Source organism: Equus asinus, chromosome 10 (genome assembly GCF_041296235.1).
Source record: "Equus asinus isolate D_3611 breed Donkey chromosome 10, EquAss-T2T_v2, whole genome shotgun sequence".
Taxonomy (NCBI): Eukaryota; Metazoa; Chordata; class Mammalia; order Perissodactyla; family Equidae; genus Equus; species Equus asinus.
The window spans coordinates 45,075,224-45,100,373 of NC_091799.1; the positions used below are offsets into that span (position 1 = coordinate 45,075,224).

Genomic DNA, 25,150 nt, shown 5'->3' on the forward strand with positions numbered 1-25,150 from the left:
TTTCAGAACTGTTTGCAAATCCCTCAGCCTGACTGGAACTCCAGACCAGATGCCCTAGACCTATGCGAGGCAAAGAATGTTGAGTTTGGATCTCTGAGTATTTTCTTCAGTTGAAAGAGGAGACACACCACGGAAAATGCCAACCAGACTGCCTCCGTGACAGAGTTTATTCTGCTGGGCCTCTCAGCCCACCCAAAGCTGGAGAAAACGTTCTTTGTGCTCATTCTGCTGATGTACCTGATGATCCTGCTGGGCAATGGGGTCCTCAACCTGGTAACTGTGTTTGTCTCTCACATGCACACACCCATGTACTTCTTCCTGGGAAGTCTCTCCTTCCCGAGCATCTGTTACACAACCTCCTCAGTCCCCCTCTCCCCCCCATTCTTTTTTTTTTTTTTTTTTTTATTAATGTTATGATGGATTACAGGCTTGTGAAATTTCAGTTGTACATTTTTGTTAGTCATGTTGTGGGTGCACCACTACCCCCTCCGTGCCCTCCCCCCACCCCCCCTTTTCCCTGGTAACCACCGATCAGATCTCCTTCTCAATATACTAATTTCCACCTATGAGTGGAGTCATATAGAGTTCGTCTTTCTCTGACTGACTTATTTCGCTTAACATAATGCCCTCGAGGTCCATCCACATTGTTGTGAATGGGCCAATTTCGTCTTTTTTTATGGCTGAGTAGTATTCCATTGTGTATATATACCACATCTTCTTTATCCAATCATCAGTTTCTGGGCATGTAGGCTGGTTCCACGTCTTGGCTATTGTAAATAATGCTGCGATGAACATAGGGGTGCAACGGACTCTTGAGATATCTGATATCAGGTTCTTAGGATAGATACCCAGTAATGGGATGGCTGGGTCATAGGGTATTTCTATTTTTAACTTTTTGAGAAATCTCCATACTGTTTTCCATAGTGGCTGTACCAGTTTGCATTCCCACCAACAGAGTATGAGGGTTCCTCTTTCTCCACAACCTCTCCAACATTTGTCGTTCTTGGTTTTGGATGTTTTTGCCAATCTAACGGGGGTAAGGTGATATCTTAGTGTAGTTTTGATTTGCATTTCCCTGATGATTAGCGATGATGAACATCTTTTCATGTGTCTATTGGCCATATTCATATCTTCTTTTGAGAAATGTCTGTTCATGTCCTCTGCCCATTTTTTGATCGGGTTGTTTGTTTTTTTGTTGTTAAGCAGTGTGAGTTCTTTGTATATTATGGAGATTAACCCTTTGTCGGATAAGTGGCTTGTAAATATTTTTTCCCAATTAGTGAGCTGTTTTTTTGTTTCAATTCTGTTTTCCCTTGCCTTGAAGAAGCTCTTTAGTCTGATGAAGTCCCATTTGTTTATTCTTTCTATTGTTTCCCTCAACTGAGGAGTTACAGTGTCCGAAAAGATTCTTTTGAAACTGATGTCAAAGAGTGTACTACCTATATTCTCTTCCAAAAGACTTATTGTCTCAGGCCTAATCTTTAGGTCTTTGATCCATTTTGAGTTTATTTTGGTGTGTGGTGAAAAAGAATGGTCGATTTTCAATCTTTTGCATGTGGCTGTCCAGTTTTCCCAGCACCATTTGTTGAAGAGACTTTCTTTTCTCCATTGTAGGCCCTCTGCTCCTTTGTCGAAGATTAGCTGTCCATAGATGTGTGGTTTTATCTCTGGGCTTTCAATTCTGTTCCATTGATCTGTGCACCTGTTTTTGTACCAGTACCATGCTGTTTTGATCACTGTAGCTTTGTAGTATGTTTTGAAATCAGGGATTGTGATTCCGCCGGCTTTGTTTTTCTTGCTCAAGATTGCTTTAGCAATTCGTGGTCTTTTGTTCCCCCATATGAATTTTAGGATTGTTTGTTGAATTTCTGTGAAGAATGTTCTTGGGATTCTGATTGGGATAGCATTGAATCTGTATATTGCTTTGGGTAGTATGGACATTTTAACTATGTTTATTCTTCCAATCCATGTGCAAGGAATGTCTTTCCATCTCTTTATGTCATCGTCAATTTCTTTCAAGAAAGTCTTGTAGTTTTCATTGTATAGATCCTTCACTTCCTTGGTTAAGTTTATCCCAAGGTATTTTATTCTTTTCGTTGCGATTGTGAATGGGATAGAGTTCTTGAGTTCTTTTTCTGTTAGTTTATTGTTAGTGTATAGAAATGCTACTGATTTATGCACGTTAATTTTATACCCTGCTACTTTGCTGTACTTGTTGATTATTTCTAATAGTTTTTCTGTGGATTCTTTGGGGTTTTCTATGTATAAGATCATGTCGTCTGCAAACAACGCGAGTTTTACTTCTTCGTTACCTATTTGGATTCCTTTTATTTTTTTTTCCTGCCGAATTGCTCTGGCCAGCACCTCCAGTACTATGTTGAATAGGAGTGGTGAAAGTGGGCACCCTTGTCTTGTTCCTGTCCTCAGAGGGATGGCTTTCAGCTTTTGTCCATTGAGTATGATGTTGGCTGTGGGTCTATCATATATGGCCTTTATTATGTTGAGGTACTTTCCTTCTATACCCATTTTACTGAGGGTTTTTATCATAAATGGGTGTTGGATCTTGTCGAATGCTTTCTCTGCGTCTATTGAGATGATCATGTGGTTTTTGTTTTTCATTTTGTTGATGTAGTGTATCACGTTGATTGACTTGCGGATGTTGAACCATCCCTGTGTCCCTGGTATAAATCCCACTTGATCATGGTGTATAATCTTTTTGATGTATTGCTGTAATCGGTTTGCCAAAATTTTGTTGAGGATTTTTGCATCTATGTTCATCAGTGATATCGGCCTGTAGTTCTCCTTCTTTGTGTTGTCCTTGTCAGGTTTGGGGATCAGAGTGATGTTGGCTTCATAGAATGTGTTAGGGAGTTCTCCATCTTTCTCAATTTTCTGGAACAGTTTGAGGAGAATAGGTATTAAGTCTTCTTTGAATGTTTGGTAGAATTCTCCAGAGAAGCCGTCTGGTCCTGGACTCTTGTTTTTGGGAAGGTTTTTGATTACCGTTTCTATTTCCTTTCTTGTGATTGGTCTATTCAGATTCTCCATTTCTTCCTGATTCAGTTTGGGGAGATTGTAGGAGTCTAGGAATTTGTCCATTTCTTCCAGGTTGTTCAATTTGTTGGCATATAGTTTTTCATAGTATTCTCTTATGATCTCTTGTATTTCATTGGTATCTGTTGTGATTTCTCCTCTCTCATTCCTGATTTTATTAATTTGCGCTTTCTCTCTTCTTTTCTTGGTGAGTCTGGCTAGGGGTTTGTCAATTTTGTTAATTCTTTCGAAGAACCAACTCTTTGTTTCATTGATCCTTTCTATTGTCTTTTTTGTTTCAATATCGTTTATTTCTGCTCTTATTTTTATTATTTCCCTCCTTCTACTGACTCTGGGCTTTGTTTGTTCTTCTTTTTCTAGTTCTGTTAGGTGTCGTTTGAGGTTGCTTACGTGAGCTTTTTCTTGTTTAGTGAGGTGAGCCTGTATTGCGATGAATTTCCCTCTTAGGACTGCTTTTGCTGCATCCCAAATGATTTGGTATGTCGTGTTCTCATTTTCATTTGTCTCCAGATAATATTTGATTTCTTCTTTAATTTCTTCAATGATCCATTGTTTGTTGAGAAGCGTGTTGTTTAGTCTCCACATTTTTGCACCTTTCTCTGCTTTTTTCTTGTAGTTGATTTCTAGTTTAATAGCGTTATGATCAGAAAAGATGCTTGATATTATTTCAACTCTCTTGTATTTATTGATGTTTGCTTTGGTTCCCAAAATATGGTCAATCCTTGAGAATGTTCCATGTGCACTTGAGAAGAATGTGTAACCTGCTGTTTTTGGATGAAGTGTTCTATATATATCTATTAAGTCCATCTGGTCTAATTTTTCATTTAATTCTATTATTTCCTTGTTGATTTTCTGTCTGGATGTTCTGTCCATTGGTGTTAATGGTGTGTTGAGGTCCCCTACTATTATTGTGTTGTTGTTGATGTCTTCTTTTAGTTCTATTAAGAGTTGCTTTACAAATTTTGGTGCTCCTGTGTTGGGTGCATATATATTTATAAGTGTTATGTCTTCTTGGTGGAGAGTCCCTTTTATCATTATATACTGTCCCTCTTTATCTTTCTTTATCTGTTTTGCTTTGAAATCTACCTTGTCTGATATTAGTATAGCGACACCTGCTTTCTTTTGTTCATTATTAGCTTGGAGTATTGTTCTCCATCCCTTCACTCTGAGTCTGTGTTTGTCTTTGGGGCTGAGGTGTGTTTCCTGGAGGCAGCATATTGTTGGATCTTGTTCTTTGATCCATCCTGCCACTCTGTGTCTTTTGATTGGGGAGTTCAATCCATTTACATTTAGAGTGATTATTGAGACGTGGGGGCCTACCACTCCCATTTTGTGTCTTGTTTTCCGGTTTTCTTCAGTTTCCTTTGTTTCTCGTCCCATGGTTTAATCTGTTCTGATGTAGAGCTACTACTCTCTGTTGTTGTCCTTCTACTTATCTCCTCTGCTCTTGGTTTTGTAGCCCCTTTCCTTTTTTGGATTTTTCAGGAAAGAGGGTTTTCCTGAGGATTTCCTGAAGAGGAGGTTTTGTGGCAATGAACTCCCTTAATTTTTGTTTGTCTGGGAAAGTTTTTATTTCTCCATCGTATTTGAAGGATATTTTCGCTGGGTAGAGAATTCTCGGCTGTAGATTTTTGTCCTTCAGATTTTTGAATATATCATTCCACTCTCTTCTAGCCTGTAAAGTTTCTGCTGAGAAATCTGCTGATAGCCTGATGGGGGTTCCTTTGTAGGTTAGTTTCTTTTGCCTGGCTGTCCTTAATATTTTCTCCTTGTCGTTGACTCTTGCTAGCTTCACTACTATATGCCGTGGAGTTGGTCTTCTTGCATTGATAAAGTTTGGAGATCTATTGGCTTCTGTCACCTGAAGATCCATCTCCCTCACCAGATTTGGGAAGTTCTCAGCCATTATTTCTTTGAATAGGTTTTCTGCCCCTTTCTCCTTCTCTTCTCCCTCTGGTATACCTATAATCCTTACGTTGCATCTCCTAATTGTGTCTGATAATTCTCGGAGAGTTTCTTCATTTCTTTTAAGTCTTGCTTCTCTCTCCTCCTCTGCCTGCAACAATTCTATATTGCCATCTTCCAAATTGCTAATTCTTTCCTCCATATTATCGGCCCTACTGTTCAGAGCATCTAGATTTTTCTTAATCTCCTCTATTGTGTTCTTCATTTCCAATATTTCTGTTTGGTTCTTCTTTATCGTATCAAACTCTTTTGTGACATAGCTCCTGAACTCGTTGAGTTGTCGGTCAGAATTCTCTCTTAACTCATTGAGAATCTTAATGATGGCTGTTTTGAAGTCATCGTCATTTAGGTTATACATCTCATTTTCTTTGGGATTGTTTTCTGTGTATTTGTTGCTTTCTTTCTGTTCTGGAGATTTGATGTATTTTTTCATATTGCTTGATGTTGTTGATTTGTGCCTCCGCATGGAGATAGAGTTTAGTTGCTCCTTTCACTTGTTTCAGCTGCTGCGGTGGGAGGAGCAGCTGTTTATATTTCACCAACCAGGAACCCTGTCCGTAGTTGCTAACTGGGCCTGGGCCCCTCTTCGTAGCCACAGTGGCCCTTTGGATTCCCTCCTCTGCTGTGGGGGCCATCACAGGGGGGCTTCAGGCTGCAGGTGCCTACTGTTGCAGCCCACCTAGATGTGCTCTCTCCTTGGGGTCTGCAACGGTGTTATGGGCTTTTCCAGCAGCCAGGGGTGGGATCACTTATATTTGTCGCTCCGTTGCTGTCGGCACCCACCAAATCTCACTTGTCCTCTATAGGTCGCAGGAGAGCTATTGGCATCTTCTACAGTCTGTGGTTAGTACACCTAGTTATGCTGCTTTTGCCCTGGGGTCTTCCAGCCTTGTGGCTGGCGGCTGGGTGCCTTCTACTGGTGCTGTGCAGAGGCTTTCCCTAAGGCTGCTGTGAGCCTGTAGGGTTTCCCCCTAGGCTACTAAGCTGGGTCTCTGGAGCTCTCTCCAGCCCCAGTCCTCTCCGAGATCTCCGGCAATCCCTAGCCTCACGGGGTGGGCAACGGCAGCTGGGGGTCGCCCCGCCCTCAGGGCTTCTCTCCGGGCCTCTGCCGGAGCCGTGAATGCTCAGCGTGGCCCCTCTGCTAATAGCAAACAGAGAGTTTTGTCTGCTGCCTGGGCGGAGCTCCAGCGCTTCCCCTCCGGGTCGCAGGACCGGCCTTTTGAAAGTTCCCCCCGCCCCGGTCTTCTCCGAGATCTCCGGCAATCCCTAGCCCCACGGGGCGGGCAACGGCAGCTGGGGGTCGCCCCGCCCTCAGGGCTTCTCTCCGGGCCTCTGCCGGAGCGTGAATGCTGGGCGTGGCCCCTCTGCTAACCGCAGGCAGAGGGTTTTGTCTGCTGCCTGGGCGGAGTTCCGGCGCTTCCCCTCCGGGTCGCAGGACCGGCCTTTGAAAATTCCCCCGGCCCCGGTCCTCTCCGAGATCTCCGGCAATCCCTAGCCTCACGGGGCGGGCAACGGCAGCTGGGGGTCGCCCCGCCCTCAGGGCTTCTCTCCGGGCCTCTGCCGGAGCGTGAATGCTGGGCGTGGCCCCTCTGCTAACCGCAGGCAGAGGGTTTTGTCTGCTGCCTGGGCGGAGTTCCGGCGCTTCCCCTCCGGGTCGCAGGACCGGCCTTTGAAAATTCCCCCCGCCCCGGTCCTCTCCGAGATCTCCGGCAATCCCTAGTCCCACGGGGCGGGCAACGGCAGCTGGGAGATCTCCGTGCCCTCCGTGTCTCTCTCTGGGACCCTCCGGGCGCCCCGAGCACCAGGCTGGATCCCCCCGCCAATGGCGGGGAGAGACTCTCCCCGCGGGCTCAGGTGTGCAACTCCAAAGTTTCCCTCTGCGTTTAGGAGTAATTGCAGGGGGTTTAGGTAGGGTTCTGGTCACCTGTTTCCACCGTCGCTCCTCTGTTGTGTTCTCGCTCCTGCCCTAGACGTGCGTGGATCCTCTGGGGGCGTCCGTTGGAAGAAAGCCGCTTGCGGGTACCAGGCTGCCCGTCGGGGTCGGAGAGCCCTCACCTATTTCCACATCCTCCCGGAGGAAAGTCCATCCGCCTTCCGATGTATAGTCGCGTGGGTGTCTCAGACGTCCTGAGATGCTGTCTGGATATCCTTTGTCAAGCGATAAGTGTCCAAATAATTGTAGACTCGAAGGGCGAGAGACAAAGAGGACTACTCACGGCGCCATCTTGGCTCCTCTCCCCCTCTCCCCCCCATTCTTGATAGCTTCCTGACCCCTAGGAAAACTATCTCCTTCTCAGGCTATGCCGTCCAGATGATTCTCTCTTTTGCCATGGGAGCCAGAGTGTGTGCTCCTGGACATGATGGCGTTTGACTACTGTGTGGCCATCTGCAACCCCCTTAGATACTCTATGGTCATGAGCAAGCCTGCCTATGTGCCATGGCTGCAGGCGCCTATGCAGCTGAAAGTGCTGCCTCCATGGTTCAAACATCCTTTGTGATGAAGCTGCCCTGCTATGGGAATAACATCATCAACCACTTCACCTGTGAGATCTCAGCTGTCCTGAAGTTGGCCAGCGCTAACATCTCCTTGAATGAGATCAGTCTGGTAGTGACAAATGTGATCTTCCTTGCAACCCCAGTCCTGTTCATTTTTGTCTCCTTATGTGTTCATTGCTATCATTGCTACCTGTCATTGTTACCATCCTGCAGATCCCCTTAGCTGAGGGGAGGAAAAAGGTTCTCTCCACCTGCTCTTCCCACCTCCTGGTCATGGTCATCTTCTATGGGACCATCCTCTTAATGTACGGGAAGTCCAAGTCCAAGGACCCACTGGGGGCAGACAAACAGGACCTTTCAGACAAGCTTATTTCCCTCTTCTATGGAGTGCTGACCTCTACACTCAACCCCATCATCTACAGCCTGAGGAACAAGGATGTGAAGGCTGCTGTGAAGAACCTGGTAAGTCAGAAATGCTTCCCCCAGTGATGTTTGGAGGAGAGATGTCCCTGTAGTTCTGTGCCTCTTGGCTGCTCTCACCCACAAATCTCAGAAGAATGTATCCCCTAAAGAAGATACACCTGAAGAATGATTACCAGAAAATTGACTTACACATGTAATGGAGAACTTTGGCTGTTACTGGACCCAATTGTTAAAAATGATGAAACCTAAAACCTAATGGGAATGTGACTTGAGAGGATGGAAGTGGAAGGCTGCTGAAAACACAAGTAGTGATTTTTATGATTCTCTACTGTGCAAATCTGAATTTACCTTTGTCAGAAGGTTATTCCTTTGTTTTGAAAAATAGCTTTGCGTACCTTTGTGTTATGTAAAGGTCCAAGATCCTACTCTGGAAAGGAAGCACTGAAGACGATGTAGGGCAAAACGTCATGACATAACAGTATAAAAAATTATCCTTATTATAGATGAAATGGCACATCTTCAAATTTTATTTTCCTTGGTGGCAGGGCTGAGATTGGAGATGAGAATGCAGCTGGCATTTTTCCTTTCCCTGACACTCAGAGGAGTTGGGACCAAGTCGATTTCACGTAAGGCATTTCCTTTGAGGGCAAGTAGGCCAGATCTTGCAACACGTGTGTGGAGGATCTTAGCCTGGGAGCACTCAGAGTTTCATTTTCCTTCCCTCAGTAAGTCTTGTTTAAGTTCACAGTCTGGCCCTACATTCTGGGGAGTTAAAGGATGGACCTGTAGGGGGAGAGCAGAGCAGGGCTACCACAGCAAGCTGAGGGAGGCTGGAGTCAGGATGGTAAGATGTGACCAGCAGAAGATGGAGCAAGGTGGCTGACTGAGGAGACCTGGATGACAAAACTGAACGGTGGAGCCAGTTCACTGTGAACCTGACAAGAGGTCCAGAAGTAAAATGTGTGAGGGTCTCAGGCAGTAGAAACACAAAAGGGGGCAAAGATATTGCAAGGGAGAGAACTTCGAATGTCTCTTTTTCCTTGAGGCAATTGGATGTCTATTTTTTCCTGAGAATCAAAACTTTCTGATGGAGACAAACACTCCTTGCTCAAGTATCCCGGGCTCCTCCTGTCTGAGACATGGCCTGCCACTCTCTTCAGCCCTGCAGGTGCTCTCCTGCCCATACTGGGCAGAAACGTGCACACCACTCACTGCCTGTGTGGCCCCTTCAACAGTCTCTCAGGCTGTAGGAGCCCAGGGTTATGTTCCTGTTTCACTTTTTCAAACCCAGTATTATCTGTCCCATGCTGGTGTGAATTTGCCTTTTCCTATTGAGCACAGAGCCCATCTACACCCTCTTATCTCACTATAGAGAGGACGGCATCAACTTGGGATAAATTCCAACCATTTGTAAGTTAAGAATTGACTTAAAATGAAACATAGTTGCAGAACAAAATTTCTCTTACACATACTTCATCTTACTAGTTTTGACTTAGAGGACTGTGCCTGGTTCCCCTTCCAGATCCTTCTGTAGGACTGAAGGACGTGTTCCTCCAGCTGCTGAAGGTGCTACTGGCAGATGGCTTCCAGCTGTCAGACGTCTTCGGGAGTTAGCTAAAGAGGGCTCTGAGCTGAAGACAGCTGACTCACCCAAGGTCATGCCCACTTCTTTGGGACACCCCAGATCCAATGACTGATTGATGGAGGGACATAAATGTCTTGCCACAACTCAGGACAGCTCTGAAGGGCCATCCTAGGGCCAGAGTTCCCCATGGGGTTGACAGGCCTTTGTTGAGACTGCATCACAGCCCAATTTCCCCCTCTGCCCAATCCTACTTCCTTATCCTCCCCTCCATCAGTGTTGATCCCAAGAGCACTTCCTAATAAACCTCCTGCACCCCCATCTCAGACTCCGCTTCCCAGCAAACCCAAACTGTAACACCATGCAAACTCCAACGCTCAAGTAACACGTGTGTTCTCTTTTCAGAGAGTTCTATGGGTGCTGGCAATACTTAGCAAGAATCATGGAGATCGTTGGGTGAGGCAGCATAATGTAGTGTTAGCATCAGAAGCTTTGGAACCAGACCGTGGTTGGATTCCAGCTCCTGTACTTACCGTGGTTATAACCTTGAACTTTGCTTTCTATTGTAGACAATTTTTTTGAAATTGTCCTGCCAATCCCCACCCTGCCCACCTCCCTAGTTCAGTGTTTCCCAATCTTTTTCTTGCCAGGGAACTCAAAGAAAATAATGGGATTTGTTTGGCACCCTGAGGTAAGTGGATGAGTCTACTCATGGCTGAAGGCAATTCACCTGGGGGCTGAGGTCACTACATGTCCTGCTTAGTGAGCAGGGGGACTCTGAGCCTGGCATATCGGGAGACTGGCATATTGGTTAGAAAGCCCTGCCAGAGGTAGAATGCCTCCTCCATTAGCACCTGATGACAGGACAGTTATGCCCCTTTTCCTGGCCAGGGATGACTGGACACTTTACCCCAACTGGGCTAATCATACTTTCTCTCCAAGAAATTTGGAATTTGGATATAGAGACCCTTGTTAGTTGGCATAGAGCTCTTGAACTTAGAGACCACATAAAGGCAGGATTGATGTGGTCATGTGCCTTGTAAGAGAGAGAAAGCTGGTCTGCAGAAAGAGATGGCAATCAAATGCACAAAGAGAACCACACTCATGTGAAAACAGAAACAGAGCCTGCAATACACTAGCTAAGACTTTGAAAAGTCGTTTTTCTTTTGTTTTATGGGAAGATTTAAACCTACACGAAAGTAGAGAAAATAATAAAATGAATCCTTTGGCATTCATCTCCCAGATCCAGGGATGAACTGTTCATGGCCAAACTTGTTCATCCATTCCCTCATGAATTATTTCTCCCTCTGTTGGATTATTCCAAAACAAATCCCAGATTATCATAACATTTCATCCTTAAATATTTCAGTATTGATCTCTAAAAATGATTAGTATTCTTGTAAAATATAAATAGTTTAACATTATCATACCTAAAGCTCAACAGTAATTCCTTGATATTGGGAATTATCCAGCATTTATATTTCCCCAAATGTCTTATAAATGTTTTATTTATTTCAAAGTGTTTATTTGAACCAAAATCCGAATAAGACTATACATTATGATTAGACCCTTTTAATCCATATTTCTCTCTTCTTCTATCGCTTTCTGTTTTAATTTACTTTTTTGGGAAGGAATCATTTCCCACTATGGGAAACCATAGAGTTTACCACAGCCTGAATTTTGCTGATTATTGTCCTGTAGTGTCTGTCCTTGTATTTCTTACAAATTGGTGATTAGATCTAGAAACATGAATTTCTTTTCATTGTAGTGTAGTTTTGAGCCTTTGATTCCTGAGATCTTTTGACATGACCCTAGTATCTTTGATGGCTTCCTTGCTTTCTGGTATGTTGAGATGTTTCAGGCTCAACAGTTCCTCTCCAACATGGAAGCAACATTTTTTTCTAAGGAGCTTTTGTTTCTTTCAGTGGGGAATAGTATTGAGAAACCACAATCTGGGTATTAGGGGTGCTATTGAGTTTATTATAGTTTCAAGAACTTTTCAGTGGAAAGAGCTAGGATATACACATATTTCCTATATTTGAATTATATGTATGTATGAATGAAGTATTTAATCATATATATATAAATATGTATACAATCATATATATAAGTATATATATTCCATACGATTCAAAGTGAGATCTACAGAATTTTTACTTAACCTCATTGATTTTCATACCTGTATCTGCCTCATGAAATTCGTGAAAACTAGAGAAAAGATTTTTATTTTGTTTAATGTTTTTTAAGTTGAGGAGAAGAAGTGAGACATCAGAGTGATAACATTTTGAAGTCTTCAAATTGGATGGACTAGTGGTCATTTCCATACCAGATCAGACAGAGCCAAATCCTAAGCCAGAAACTAAGAGAGTTGAGTGACAACCAGATTTCCAGCACAGAAAAACTCACTATACCAGGTCCCTCTAGGACCAGGGGTGAAGGGAGTGCTGCTAAAATAAGAAGGATTAGGTAAAAAGTTTATAAGAAACAGTGTCCCTATACCCCTCCCTCATTCCGTGACACTGGCCAACTGTTCCTTACCTACCCCATCAAGAAGTTTATTCTCTAGAGAGGATAAAACAGTGGCTCCCTGGACTGAGGGACAAAGGGCAAAGTTTAGAGCATGGGTGCTATATCTTTCCAGGGAGAAAAAAAACTATCGTTAACCTAAAAAAATAAAGCAGGCAGTTATTGTACTAGTAAAATGGGTTTATTCAGGAATAGCAAAGATTTGCAATTCAGGACAAGCAGGCTATAGCAAAAGTCATAGGCAAGACCAGCAAACAAAGGAGAGGAATATTATTTTATAGAGAAAAGGGAGGAAGTTGGGAGGGATTGTTTTGAAAAAAATGTTCATTGGTGGAAAGTGCAAGTTCAGGGTGATTACAGTTTCTCACTAGCTGAGTTTCTGGGGGAAGTCAATTTCTTCTTGGGGATGCAATGTATGTCTTTTCTTGTTAGAGTCTGTCATTGACATTCTTCCTGTTGAGGACTTCTTTCTGTTGGGGTCTGTAATTGACAATCTTTCCTGTAATTGACCTCAAGTGGTACTGTGTAAGAACTCCCTCTTCTGGACTCCTGACTCCATTTTAAATGAAATTTCCCTTTACTAAATTTCTCCTTTTGATCAAAATCTTTCTTCAAAAGCATCACTGATCAAGAGTCAGGTTTTTCCACATTCAATGGCCTTTTGTCCCTCAATGCTAGAAAGAAACTTTCCTGGGTGTCGTGTCTCACGTCAGAGGGAAAGTGTACAGACTGGAAACCTATTGAGGTCACATTCATTTTCAAGGAGAAGTAGGAGGGATTCTCAGGAACTTCATATTGAAAGCCCATATTCTATCAAGATCATAAGCATTGGAGATCATCTCAAAGAGGTAAGTTAGCATCAAAGTTTTGGCAGGTGACTTAAAAATAGTTATACAAAACAGAATTAAAAGTAAAGCACACTCAAACTGAGAGCATGAAGACACAGTGCAGGAATAAACATGAAGCAATAGCTGATGAACTCTCTGCAAAAACAGTATAACTTTAAAAACATATTTAAACAGTATTGTTATCTTGAAAGAACTGTTTGGAGCTAAATGTCATCCAATTATATAGTCTGTAAGGTTGTAAATCCAGATACTGTGAATTTGGATAAGAATCCAGAGTGAGTTAATAGTCCAGATGAAAGAAAAATTTCTGTGAATTCGGAACCTTCTAACTCTTTAGAAACAGCAAGTGGAAAGATTAATTTGTCATGGGATTGTGATGAGGCTGTTTCCAAAAGGCCATAATCAAAAGAAGAGGGTTCCCCCTTTGCAGGGGCCTGGGGCATGTGGACAAGGGCATTGCCCCTCCACAAAAGAGAGGAGAAGCAACAACTAGAAAAAGGCACACAGGCCTGGTTCAGTCACCCTGGGAAAGCTGTCCACCTCAGATGTCGGCTGCCTCTCCTCCCAGTCAGCTTGTCCTGGAAGTCTCCAGCATTTGTTCAGGACTAGATGTCAGGAGGAGGCTTCTTTAGGGCTGAGATGTGTACCCAAGTTTCAAATCCCTGGGTAGTGAGGAGGACCTGGTATAGTCCCTTTCTAAGAGGTTCAAGGGCAATAAGAAAATTGGAAACATTAGTTTGAAGAGACATAGCCAGACATTTAAGGAAGCTAGAACTTAGGATCCAGTACAGCTTACAGATGTATAACTAAATCTTAAGGATAATAAATAGGACTAAAATTTAATATGTGCAAAGGTAAAAACATTTTTTTCTTTCCATGATTATCCCATTTTTATAAAAGATAAGCATAGTAAATATCTGAGTCTATGTATATCTCTCTTGAATATGAAATTCCAGCCAAAGTAATGGTATATTTGCTAATACAGCAAATATTTCCAATCGTGTTCTATTATAAGGAGAACAGATTCTCATTGAATTTATGCAAATACATATATTTTCTTGAAAGGATTACTTAGGAGTTTCCAAATTCTAGAGGAATCAGGTAGGGAAAAAAGATAAATGTTTCAACCCTTGTTGTAAAGATACGTTTTCTCAAAGGAGAGGAGAAAAAGGGGTTCTTTCAACCCAATTCAGTGTGATGGTCTTAAAGTTATCCTACATCTGCATTTTAGAGTATTTGTCAGGATATTTTCCAGGAACTTCATTGAAGATAAAACATATTTGCAAAAGCACCAGAGTAAAATAATAACTGTCTGTAAATAACAAAAGACATAAAAATAGGAATGGTTAAAGATGTGGTGAACATTCATTATAACATAGTTGACAAATAAATTTGGTCATTTATGACTGATAACAATATACCAGAATATATCAGAACTTTCGTACAATCTCTAGAACATTTATTTTAATAACATTCACTAATATAATATAATATAATATAATATAATATAATATAATATAATATAATATAAGAAGGTTTATCATCATTTATTTGACAATGCTTCCCACATAATTTGGCATATCAAATAAGCCTCATTAGTTTGACATCTCCGTTTTTATAAGAGAGAACAAATCCTTTGAGAAGTCCCAGGGGCCCTCTGGAAATTCCCAAAGTTGCTTTCAGGTCAAAAAGACTTTATTTACAATTTGATTTGGGGAAAGTTTGTCAAAAATATCAAAAAATTTTGAATGTTTGACCAAATAAGATCACAGAAAATTATAAAACAATACTTAATTATCCATTTAACCAAAGTGACAAAGATAAATATAGAAGATTACATAGCTCAAAAACCTTAGCTCTTTGTAGTAGAAAAGACTCAGCTTTTAACATAAATCACAAGAAAAAATTTTGACAAAACACAAAAAGGTAAGGAAAAACCTTTCACCATCTCTCATCAGGATCAGACCAATAGTCCAAGAAAGATTTCTACCCTTAGCAGATGAAAGGATGTTAAGTTCCAGTTTTACACAAGTACCCTATTAAGATTACAGCTTTTTAAAAAACTCATAGCAATTTTATTTAATCTTATTCAGCTTGATCACATATAAAATTTCTTTTCAATGATTTCTGCTTCACAAACTTTCTACAATTTTCTTTTTTCCTCAAGAAAAATGTATCTCCATACCTTATACGTTTCTAACCAAAAACAGATATCTTACTTACCTTGCATACAAAGATGTTTCCCTTATAATTCCTAAAAATATATTTCCTTCATAGTAAGTTTTCTAATGTGACACAAAACATATTTGCCAATAGATCCAAATAGCTTTAGTTGTTTTGTAAAGGAAGCCAGTGGACAAACTTATTTGGAAGTGATTTAGACATTCATTGAGTTCCCATTATTTAATTTAACCTAGAAAAACTTTAAAGTTTTAGGTTGCCTAAAAATATTTGGGGAAATTATTTAAAGGGTTCACTTATAAACTTTTATTCCATTTATGTCTGCTTAATTTATATGTTTTCAACAATTGTGTTTGGTTTTCTTATGAAAATTTCACCATACCAAGTTATTTTTTTTGTGGACAAATTTTGTTACAGAGATAATATGAGCTTATTCAATTTTAAGCAAACTTAGGAAGAATAAAATTATTATACTTAGAGGTAGTATTTCCAGGGGGAAATTACTGTGGAGGCTGAGGAGGTGGCAGTGGCGACCCAGTTGAAGGCAGAGGAGTGATGTCAGCATCATGGCAGAGTGAGCTCTCCCCACAAACTCTCCCCTCAAAGATACAACAAAAAGGACATTCATATTCCAACAGAGGACATCTACACAGCACAGAAGACATCTGAGAGACCCACTCAGCCATACTTCGGATGGTCGTGGTGCTGGAGGTCCCCACAAGGAAGTGGAATGAGGTAAGAGAACACTTCTCTTCCTCTCCAAAGGACAGCAACCCAGGGATTCCCTGTGGCCTCTGGGAGGAAAGAAGGTGGGAGGGTGATCTCTGTGGGAACACCATAGATCTCTGAGGTCCCTCACAGCCCAGGGGAAAGTCTGCCACAGAGGTGACTAACTATCATGGGGATATCTTCACCAAGCCAGCCAGCATCCAGGAGAGCAGATAGCAAGGGCAGAGTGAGAAGCCCCAAGAATGTGCAGGAGAAAGAAAGTAGCTTTCCCCCCACCCAGTGCCCTGGTCCAGCACCTGGGAGCTGTCTCTGTCAATCATAGTGGGCTCAAAATATGCATCTCTTGACCCCTACCTAGTGGTGACAGGTGGAAGCAGTGATCAAATACTACCACAATGTGAAAACACAAATCAGCACCATCTAGCAGTATGAAAAAATATATTAAATCTCCAAAAGGAAAATGACAAGTAACCAGAAATCAATCCAGAAGACACAAAAGTCTACAACCCAAATGACAGAGAATTCAAAATAGCTATCATTAAAAAACTCAAAGAGTTGAAAGAGAATGCAGATAGACAATTCAACGAGTTCAGGAGCTACTTCACAAAAAAGATTGAAACTATAAGGAGAACTAATTAGAAATAGTGGATATGAAATATACAGTGGATGAGATAAAGCAGAATATGGATTCCCTGAATGTTAGAGCAGAGATCTTGCAGGAATGAGTCAGCAACATTGAGGACAGAAATATAGAAATGCTTCAGATGGAGGAGGAGAGAGAACTAAGACTAAAAAGAAATGAAGAAAATCTCCGATAAATATCTGACTCAACTAGGAAATGCAACATAAGAATTACAGGTATTCAAGAGGGAGAAGAGAAGGAGAATGGAGCAGAAATCTTGTTCAGAGAAATAATAGCAGAGAACTTCCAAAATCTGAGGAGGAAGATGGAAATCCACATGAAAGACGCCACTACATCTCCTAACTATGTCAATGTAAAGAGACCTTCTGCAAGGCATATAGTAGTGAAGCAAGTAAAAGTCAATGACAAAGAAAAAATACTAAGGGCAGCAAGGAAGAAGAAAATAACTTAAAAAGGAACCTCTATCAGGTTTTCAGTGGATTTCTCAGCAGAAACCTTACAGACTAGAATAGAGTGGAATGATATATTCAAAATTCTGCAAGACAAAAACTTTCAGCCAAGAATACTCTATGCAGCAAAAGTATCCTTCACAAATAATGGGGAAATAAAAATTTTCCCAGATAAGCTAAGCTAACAAAAGCTAAGGGAGTTCATCACCACAAGACACCCCCTCCATGAGAAATGCTCAAGAAAGCCCTCATATTTTAAAGAGAAGAAGAAAGGGGTTACAAAACCCTGAGTAAGGAGATAAATAGGTAGAGAAAATCAGAACATCAGAACAGGTTATCAAATACTCAGATAAAACATTAAAGATAAAGGGAAGGAAAACACCAAAAACAAAGATAATCTTGTCATTTTAACCACAAACTCACAACACGAGATGGAATATGATGTGACAAAAACAACTTAGGAGGGGAAGAGAAAAGGGACTGAAATCAGTGTAGTCTAAGGAAATAAGAGGTCATCAATAAATAGACTATTGCATCTACAAGATTTTGCATAAAAACCTCATGGTAACCACTAAACAAAAAAGTAGAATAGAGACAGAAATAATAAATAAAGAGAAAACTAAGAAATTCAGCATAAAACTACCAGCCAAATTGGTTGTCTGAAATACATGCAACAAGAAACAAAGGAAATGCAGGAGAACTTGGAAACAAGAAGAAAAATGGCAGCATTAAGCCCTCATATACCAATAATCACTCTAACTGTAAATGGATTGAATTCTCCAATAAAAAGACACAGGGTGGTGAGATGTATTAAAGAACAAGACCCAACAATATGCAGCCTCCAGGAAACACATCTCAGCAACAATAACAAACACAGGCTCAGAGTGAAGGTGCAGAAGACGATACTCCAGGCTAACAGCATACAAAAGAAAGCAGGTGTCACAATACTTATAGCAGATAGACTTCAAGATAAGACAGGTAAAGAGAAACAAAGAGGGACAGTATATAATGATCAAAGGGACACTCCACGAAGAAGACATAACATTTATACACATCTATGCACCCAACACAGGAGCACCAAAGTACATAAAGCAACTATTAAGAAACCTTTATTGAGACATTAACAACACCATCATAATAGTAGGGGACCTCAACACTCCACTCACATCAATGGATAGATCATCTAGACAGAAAGACAACAAGGAAACAGTGGAATTAAATGAAAAACTAGACCAGATGGACTTAATAGAGATATGTAGAACATTCCATCCAAAAACAGCAGAATACACATTCTTCTCAAGTGCACATAGAACATTCTCAAGGATAGACCATATGTTGGGAAACAAGGCAAGCCTCAATAAATTTAAGAAGACTGAAATAATAACAAGCTTCTTTTCCAACCACAATGCTATGAAACTAGAAATTAATTACAAGAAAAAAGCTCAGAAAGGGACAAAGCTGTGAAGACTAAAGAACATGCTACTGAGCAACCAATGGATCATTGAAGAAGTTAAAGGAGAAATCAGAAAATATCTGGAGACAAATGAAAATGAAGATATACTATACCAACTCATATAAGATGCAGCAAAAGCAGTAGTAAGAGGGAAATTCAATGCAATACAGGTTCACCTTAACAAATAAGAAAAATCTCAAATAAGCAATCTCAAACTACACCTAACAGATTTAGAAAAAGAACAAAACATGCCTAAATTCCAAAGGAGAGAAATAATAAAAATCAGAGCAGAAATAAATGCCATTGAAACAAAAAAGGCAGTAGAAAGGATCAATGAAACAAAGAGCTTGTTCTTTGAGAAGATAAGAAACATTGACAAACTGCTAGCCAGACTTACAAAGGAAAAAAGAGAGAAAGCTCAGATAAATAAAATTAGAAATGAAAGAGGAGAAATTACAATGGATACCACAGAAATACAAATGATTATAAGAGAATACTAGGAAAAGCTATATGCCAACAAATCGGATAATCTAAAAAAAAAATCGATAAATTCTTAGACTCTTACGACCTCTCAAAGCTGAATCAATAAGAAATAGGGAATCTGAATAGACCAATCACAAGTAAAGACATTGAAACAGTAATCAAAAACCTCCAAAAAAATAAAAGTCCAAGACAAGATGGTTTCCCTGGGGAATTCTACCAAACATTCAAAGAGGATTTCATACCTATCCTTCTCAAGCTATTCGAAAAAATTAGGGAAGACGGAACACTTCCTAACACATTCTGAGAGGCCAACATCATTCTGATCCCAAAGCCTTACAAGGAAACAAAAAAAGGAAAACTACAGGTCAATATCACTGGTGAACATAGATGCAAAATTCCTCAACAAAATATTGGCAACCTGAATACAGCAATACATTAAAAAGATCATACAACATGACCAAATGGGATTTATATGTGGGACACAGGTATGATTCAACATCTGCAAATCAATTAGTGTGATACACCACATTAACAAAATGAGGAATAAAATCCACAGGATCATCTCAATAGACACAGAGAAAGCTGTTGACAAGATCCAACAGCCATTTATGACAAAAAAACCTCTTAACAAAATGGGGAAAGAAGCTCAACATACCTCAACATAATACCTCAACATAATAAAGGCCATATGTGACAAACCCACAGCCAACATCATACTCAATGGGGGAAAAACTGGCCATCCCTGAGATCAGGAACAAGACAAGGGTGCTCACACTCACCACTCTTATTCAATTTGTACTGGGGGTTTTGGCCAGAGCGATTAGGCAAGAAAAAGGAACGAAAGGAATCCAAATGGACAATGCAGAAGTGAAACTCTTGCCGTTTGCAGATGACATGATTTTATATCTAGAAAACCCTAAAAAATCCATCAGAAAACTATTAGAAATAATGGACAACTACAGCAAATTTGCAGGGTACAAAATCAACTTACAAAAATCAGTTGCATTTCTATACTTGAATAGTGAACTAACAGAAAGGGAACTCAAGAACACAATCCCATTTACAATCACAACAAAAAGAATAAAATATCTAGGAATAAATTTAACCAAGGAAGTGAGACACCTATTCAACAAAAACTATAATACATTATTGAAAGCAATAGATGATGACATAAATAAATGGAAAGAGATTCCATGCACATGGATTGGAAGAATAAATGTAGTTAAAATGCAATCTACAGATTCAATGCAATCCCAATCAGAATCCAAATGACATTCTTCACGGAAATAGAACAAAGAATCCTAAAATTCATATTGGGCAACTAAAGACCCCAAATAGCTAAAGCAATCCTGAGAAAAAAGAACAAACCTGGAGGAATTACAATCTCTGACTTCAAAATATACTACAAAGCTATAGTAATCAAAACAGCATGTGCCAGTGCACAGTAACAAAGACATCAATCAATGGAACAGAATTGAGAGTCCAGAAACAAACCCCCAAATCTCTGGACAGCTAATTTTGACAAAAGTGCTAAGAATATACAATGGAGAAAAGTTAGTCTCTTCAATAAATGGTTTTGGGAAAACTGGACAGTCACATGCAAAAGAATGAAAGTAGACCACTATCTTACACCATACACAAAAATTAACTCAAAATGGATCAAAGACTTGAAGGTAAAACCTGAAACCATAAAACTTCTGGAAGAAAGTGTAGGTAGTACACTCTTTGACATTGAACTTAAAAGGATATTTTCAAATATGATGTCTTCTCGGGCAAGGGAAACAAAAGAAAAAATAAACAAGTGGGACTTCATCAGACTAAAGAGCTTCTGCAACACACAGGAAATGGATCAAAACAAAAACATAACACACCAATTGGGAGAAAATTTTGCAAATCATACATCCGACAAGGGGTTAATCTCCTTAATATACAAAGAACTCACACAACTGAATAACAACAAAAAGACAACCCGATCAAAAAATGGGCAGAGGCTATTAACAGACATTTTTCCAAAGAAGATATACAGGTACTTGAAAAGATGTTCAAGATCACTAATCATCAGGGAAATGCAAATCAAAACTACACTAAGATATCACCTTACACCTGTTAAAATGGCTATAATCACCAAGACAAAAAATAACAAATGTTGGAGAGGATGTGGAGAAAAGGGAACCCTCATACACTACTGGTGGGAATGCAAACTGATGCAGCCACTATGGAAAACAGTATGGAGATTTCTCAAAAAACTAAACATGGAAATACCATGTGACCCAGCTCTCTCACTACTGGATGTCAATTCAAAGAACTTGAAATCAACAATTCAAAGTAACTTAGGCACCCCTATGTTCACTGCAGCACTATTCACAATAGCCAAGACATGGAAGCAACCCAAGTGCCCATCGACCAATGACAGGATAAAGAAGATGTGGTATATATATACAATGGAATATTAATCAGCCATAAAAAAGACAGTATTCTCCCATTCACAACATCATGGATGGATCTGGAGGGTATCATGTTAAGCAAAATAAGCCAGACAGAGAAAGGCAAACACCATATGATTTGATTCACGTGTGGAAGATAAACAAATGCACTGACAAAGAGTCCAGTTCAGTGCTTACTGGGGGAAGGGGGTTGGGGAGTGGGCACAGGGGGTGAAGGGGAGAACTTATACGGTGATGGAAAAGTAATAATGTGCAATTGAAATTTCACAATGTTGTGAACTATTATGAACTCAATTAAAAAAAGCATTATACTTAATGTTGCTAACTCTAAAGACATGTCTGTATTAATTAAACCAACAAACTTAAGCTGGCTTTACTTCCAAATGTTTTCCCAGATCCAGTGAACCTGAAAAGCATTTGGATTAGTTTCTATTATGTTTCTGAAAATCTAATTTATATAAGCACTTAGGGTTTTTTTTCCCTGCCAATTAAATAGTGCTCTTTTTATAAATTAATTTTTGCAATACAGTCCAAAAGTAGAAAAATCCCACACACATACATGGACATATATAACATACAGATAGGCACAGAGATCTTATAGCCTTGGACAAAAATTCAAAAGGAATAGTTGTACCTATATTCTGTTTCTTGCAGATTGACTAAGTTAAGTTTACCTGCTCAGATAGCCAAAGTTTTGTGTATTTTTTTTTTCCTGTAAGGATCCTTTTAGCTGTTGTTTTGGAGTCATTTTGTCTTTTAGAAATTTCGGTATACCAATCAAAGAATGCATTCTAAGGTGTCTGAGAGGTTTGAGTTTCTCTCTTTTAAAAGTTCCCTTTAAGGTGAATTTATCTAAGTCAAAGATTCCCTAGGATCGCCATTACAATTTCAAATTATTTAACAGTTTACCCACTTTTTCCAGAAAGGTACCAGATTCTGGTCCTAAACCGGGTGGAACGTATCTTGCCCTTGGATTCCGTAAAACACCTATTTGTGAGGGACCCTGTTTTCCAACAGCGGTTCCAAAACACTGGGAATCATGTTTTCTCCCTTTTTGAACAGAATAAATGATTTGCCAGGAAACTTCAATAAACAGAAACAGATACTAGAACAGGACAAACAGAAATAGAAAACAAATGAACATAATAAAATTGGAGGGCTAAGAATGCAGAAAAAAAAGCAGAGAACCAGGGGTGTACTACAGAGGTGAGCTAAGACCCAGACTTGGTTTTGCAAATTCTCATAACCTAAGTCCTCACAGTAAGTTTTAGATAATGTGTTTTCATCAACAGCAAAAAGAAAATTAGTCTTGATTCACTGGCAAGAGAATCTGCAGTCGCCAGGGATGGTGCCAGAAGTGGGGCTCTTAATTAGGGGGGAGGGGGAAGAGAGGCCTCAGAAGCCTTTTTGTCTTTCTTTAATTGTCTGCTTGCCTCAGTTAATTTAGAAATTGTACTTTTCAGAGAGGCAATTTTAGACTCCTGTTAGCACTGGAAGCCTCAAAATAGACATCCTATTCAGTTTTGACAATTTTAGAGCCATGGCTGTCCAATTCAGTTTTAAGAAAGGTAAGTTTGAGGGGTTCAAAAGTTCCCCACAACGGCCATTGGTGTTCTAAATTACTTTTGGTTAAGTTGGTCCATTTAGTTAAAAATGCATATGAAGATGGGCCATAGTTTTTAAACATAAAACCAGCCAGGGTCACTGAAGCAGGAGGCGTCCTGAAAGCATTTAGATGACTGGGATCCCATTTCTCAGAAGTTTTTTGGTTTTTTTCTTAAGCAAAAGAAAAATTCCTCAATAGCCAGCAGGCAAAATACCAGCAGACAGTCACAGTAGGAACAGCCCAATTCCAAAAGCAGTCAGGCCAAAAGCTGAACAGCACAGTTCCAACAGGAGCAGCCCGGTTCCAAAAGAAAATGGACCAAAGGCCAAACAACTACTTGCAGAAACGACAAAGCCCTTATACGGAAAGGATGAAGCCTTTATAAAACAGATTGTGAATAAAGCCTGGAGAGTGGAGCTCCAATCCAGGATGAAATTTACCCTTAAACTCTAGGGTCAGTGAGAAAGCTGTGAACTCAGTGGGCTCTATGTGTGGGTAGTGGTATCTGTTTGCTCACCAGCCTCAGAGTCGTTTGGGGGCTTCTTTGGATCCCACTTTTTTGACACCAAATTATACTAACTTAAAAAAATAAAGCAGCCACTTATTTTACCAGCAAAATGAGTTTATTCAGGAACAGCAAAGAATTGCAATTCAGGACAAGCAGGCTATAGCAACAGCCATAGGCAAGTCCAGCAAACAAAGGACAGCAATGTTACAGAGAAAAAGGGAGAAGTTGGGAGGGGTTGTTTTGAATAAAAGCCCATTGATGGAAAGCCAGAGTTCAGGGTGGTGACGGTTTCTCATTGGCTGAGTTGCTGGGGTAGTCGATTTCTTGTTGCGGATGGACTGTATATCTCTTCCTGTTGGAATCTGTTCTTGACATTCTTCCTGTTGAGGACTTCTTTCTGTTGGGGTCTGTAATGGACAATCTTTCCTGTAATTGACCATCTTTCCTGTAATTGACCTCAAGTGGTACTGCATGAGAGGTTCCCCTTCTGGCCTCCTGACTCCATTTTAAATGAGGTTTCCTTTTACTAAAGGATCAAGAATCAGAATGACTTTTGCCTTTGCACCAGCAGTACCTTCAAATTCAGAAGCAAGGTGATTTCCAATAAGTTCCTAGAATTCCACACCCCACTGTGGTGGTTAATGTTGTGTGTCAACTTGACTGGGCCATTATGTGCCTAGATGTTCAGTCAAATATTATTCTGGGTGTGGCTGTGAGAGTCTTTCTAGATGAGATTAATATTTGAATCTGTAGACTTCGTAAAGCAGATTGCTTCCTAATGCAGGTGGGCCTCCTCCAATCAGCTGAAGGCCTGAAAACAACAAGGCTGAGTAAGAGAGAACCACTCCTGCCTGACTGCCTTCAAGCTGGAACATTGGTTTGAGTCTCTGACAGTCCTTCCTGTACTTGCCTTATGTTGACCATCCATTGAGAAAATTCCCCCTTCTCTCTCTCCATGCCTTGCTGCTTGGGTTGGCTGAGGACACTCATTTCACCCCACATAAATATTCTGCTTTGGCCTGTTCCCAAGAGTGGGAAGTGGGCCACAGTGAGAGCTTAGAAGCAGAAAACATAAAGCAACCCATTCTCTCTGATGGCATTTCTGCCAGATATCTGGTACCTGGTACAGCCCAGCCTGACCGACCCGGAAGAGGCTATCAAAACCATCAGCTTATATTCTCAGATGTCTTCCCCCAAATAATGGCAATTTTTCCCTTTCTTTGAAAAGCTAGGTTTGTAATTGTTATTCAGTTTTTCAAGGTGGAACAATGCATTGGACACTGATACATTTATAGGTGGTGGTAAAACTGTGAAGGATATCAATAGAACGTATTTTTGTTTTCTGTTGCTGTGTTACAAGCTGCCACAAAATTAGCAGCTTAAAACAACACCCAAACATTACCTAACAGTTCTGTAAGTGAGAAGTCTGGGTTGGCTTGGTTGGGTTCTGAGAAAAAATCCACTTCCAAGCTCATTCAGCTTGTTGGAGGAATTCAGTTCCCTGGGGTGGTTTGACTATGGTCCCAGTTTCCTGGCTGGCTGTTGGCAGGGGTCATTCTAGGCTTCTTGTGGCAGTTCTCTGATGCTTGTTTGTGGCCCCCTCCATCCATGGAATCCTTCCCATGCTTAGAATCTGACTTCTCCTTCTGCTACCAGCCTGAGAAAACTCTGCTTTTAAAGGTCTAACCTGATTGGGTCAGGCCCACCTGGATAATCTTCTAATCTTAAAGTCAACTGACTGGAGACTTTGATTACATTGA

At 40.5% G+C, this 25,150-nt stretch overlaps 1 pseudogene; it reads left to right on the forward strand.

Moving 5' to 3' along the window:
• Positions 1–231: 231 nt before the first annotated feature.
• LOC106833663 (olfactory receptor 13C7-like) lies at positions 232–9,552 on the forward strand (annotated as a pseudogene).
• Positions 9,553–25,150: the final 15,598 nt, after the last annotated feature.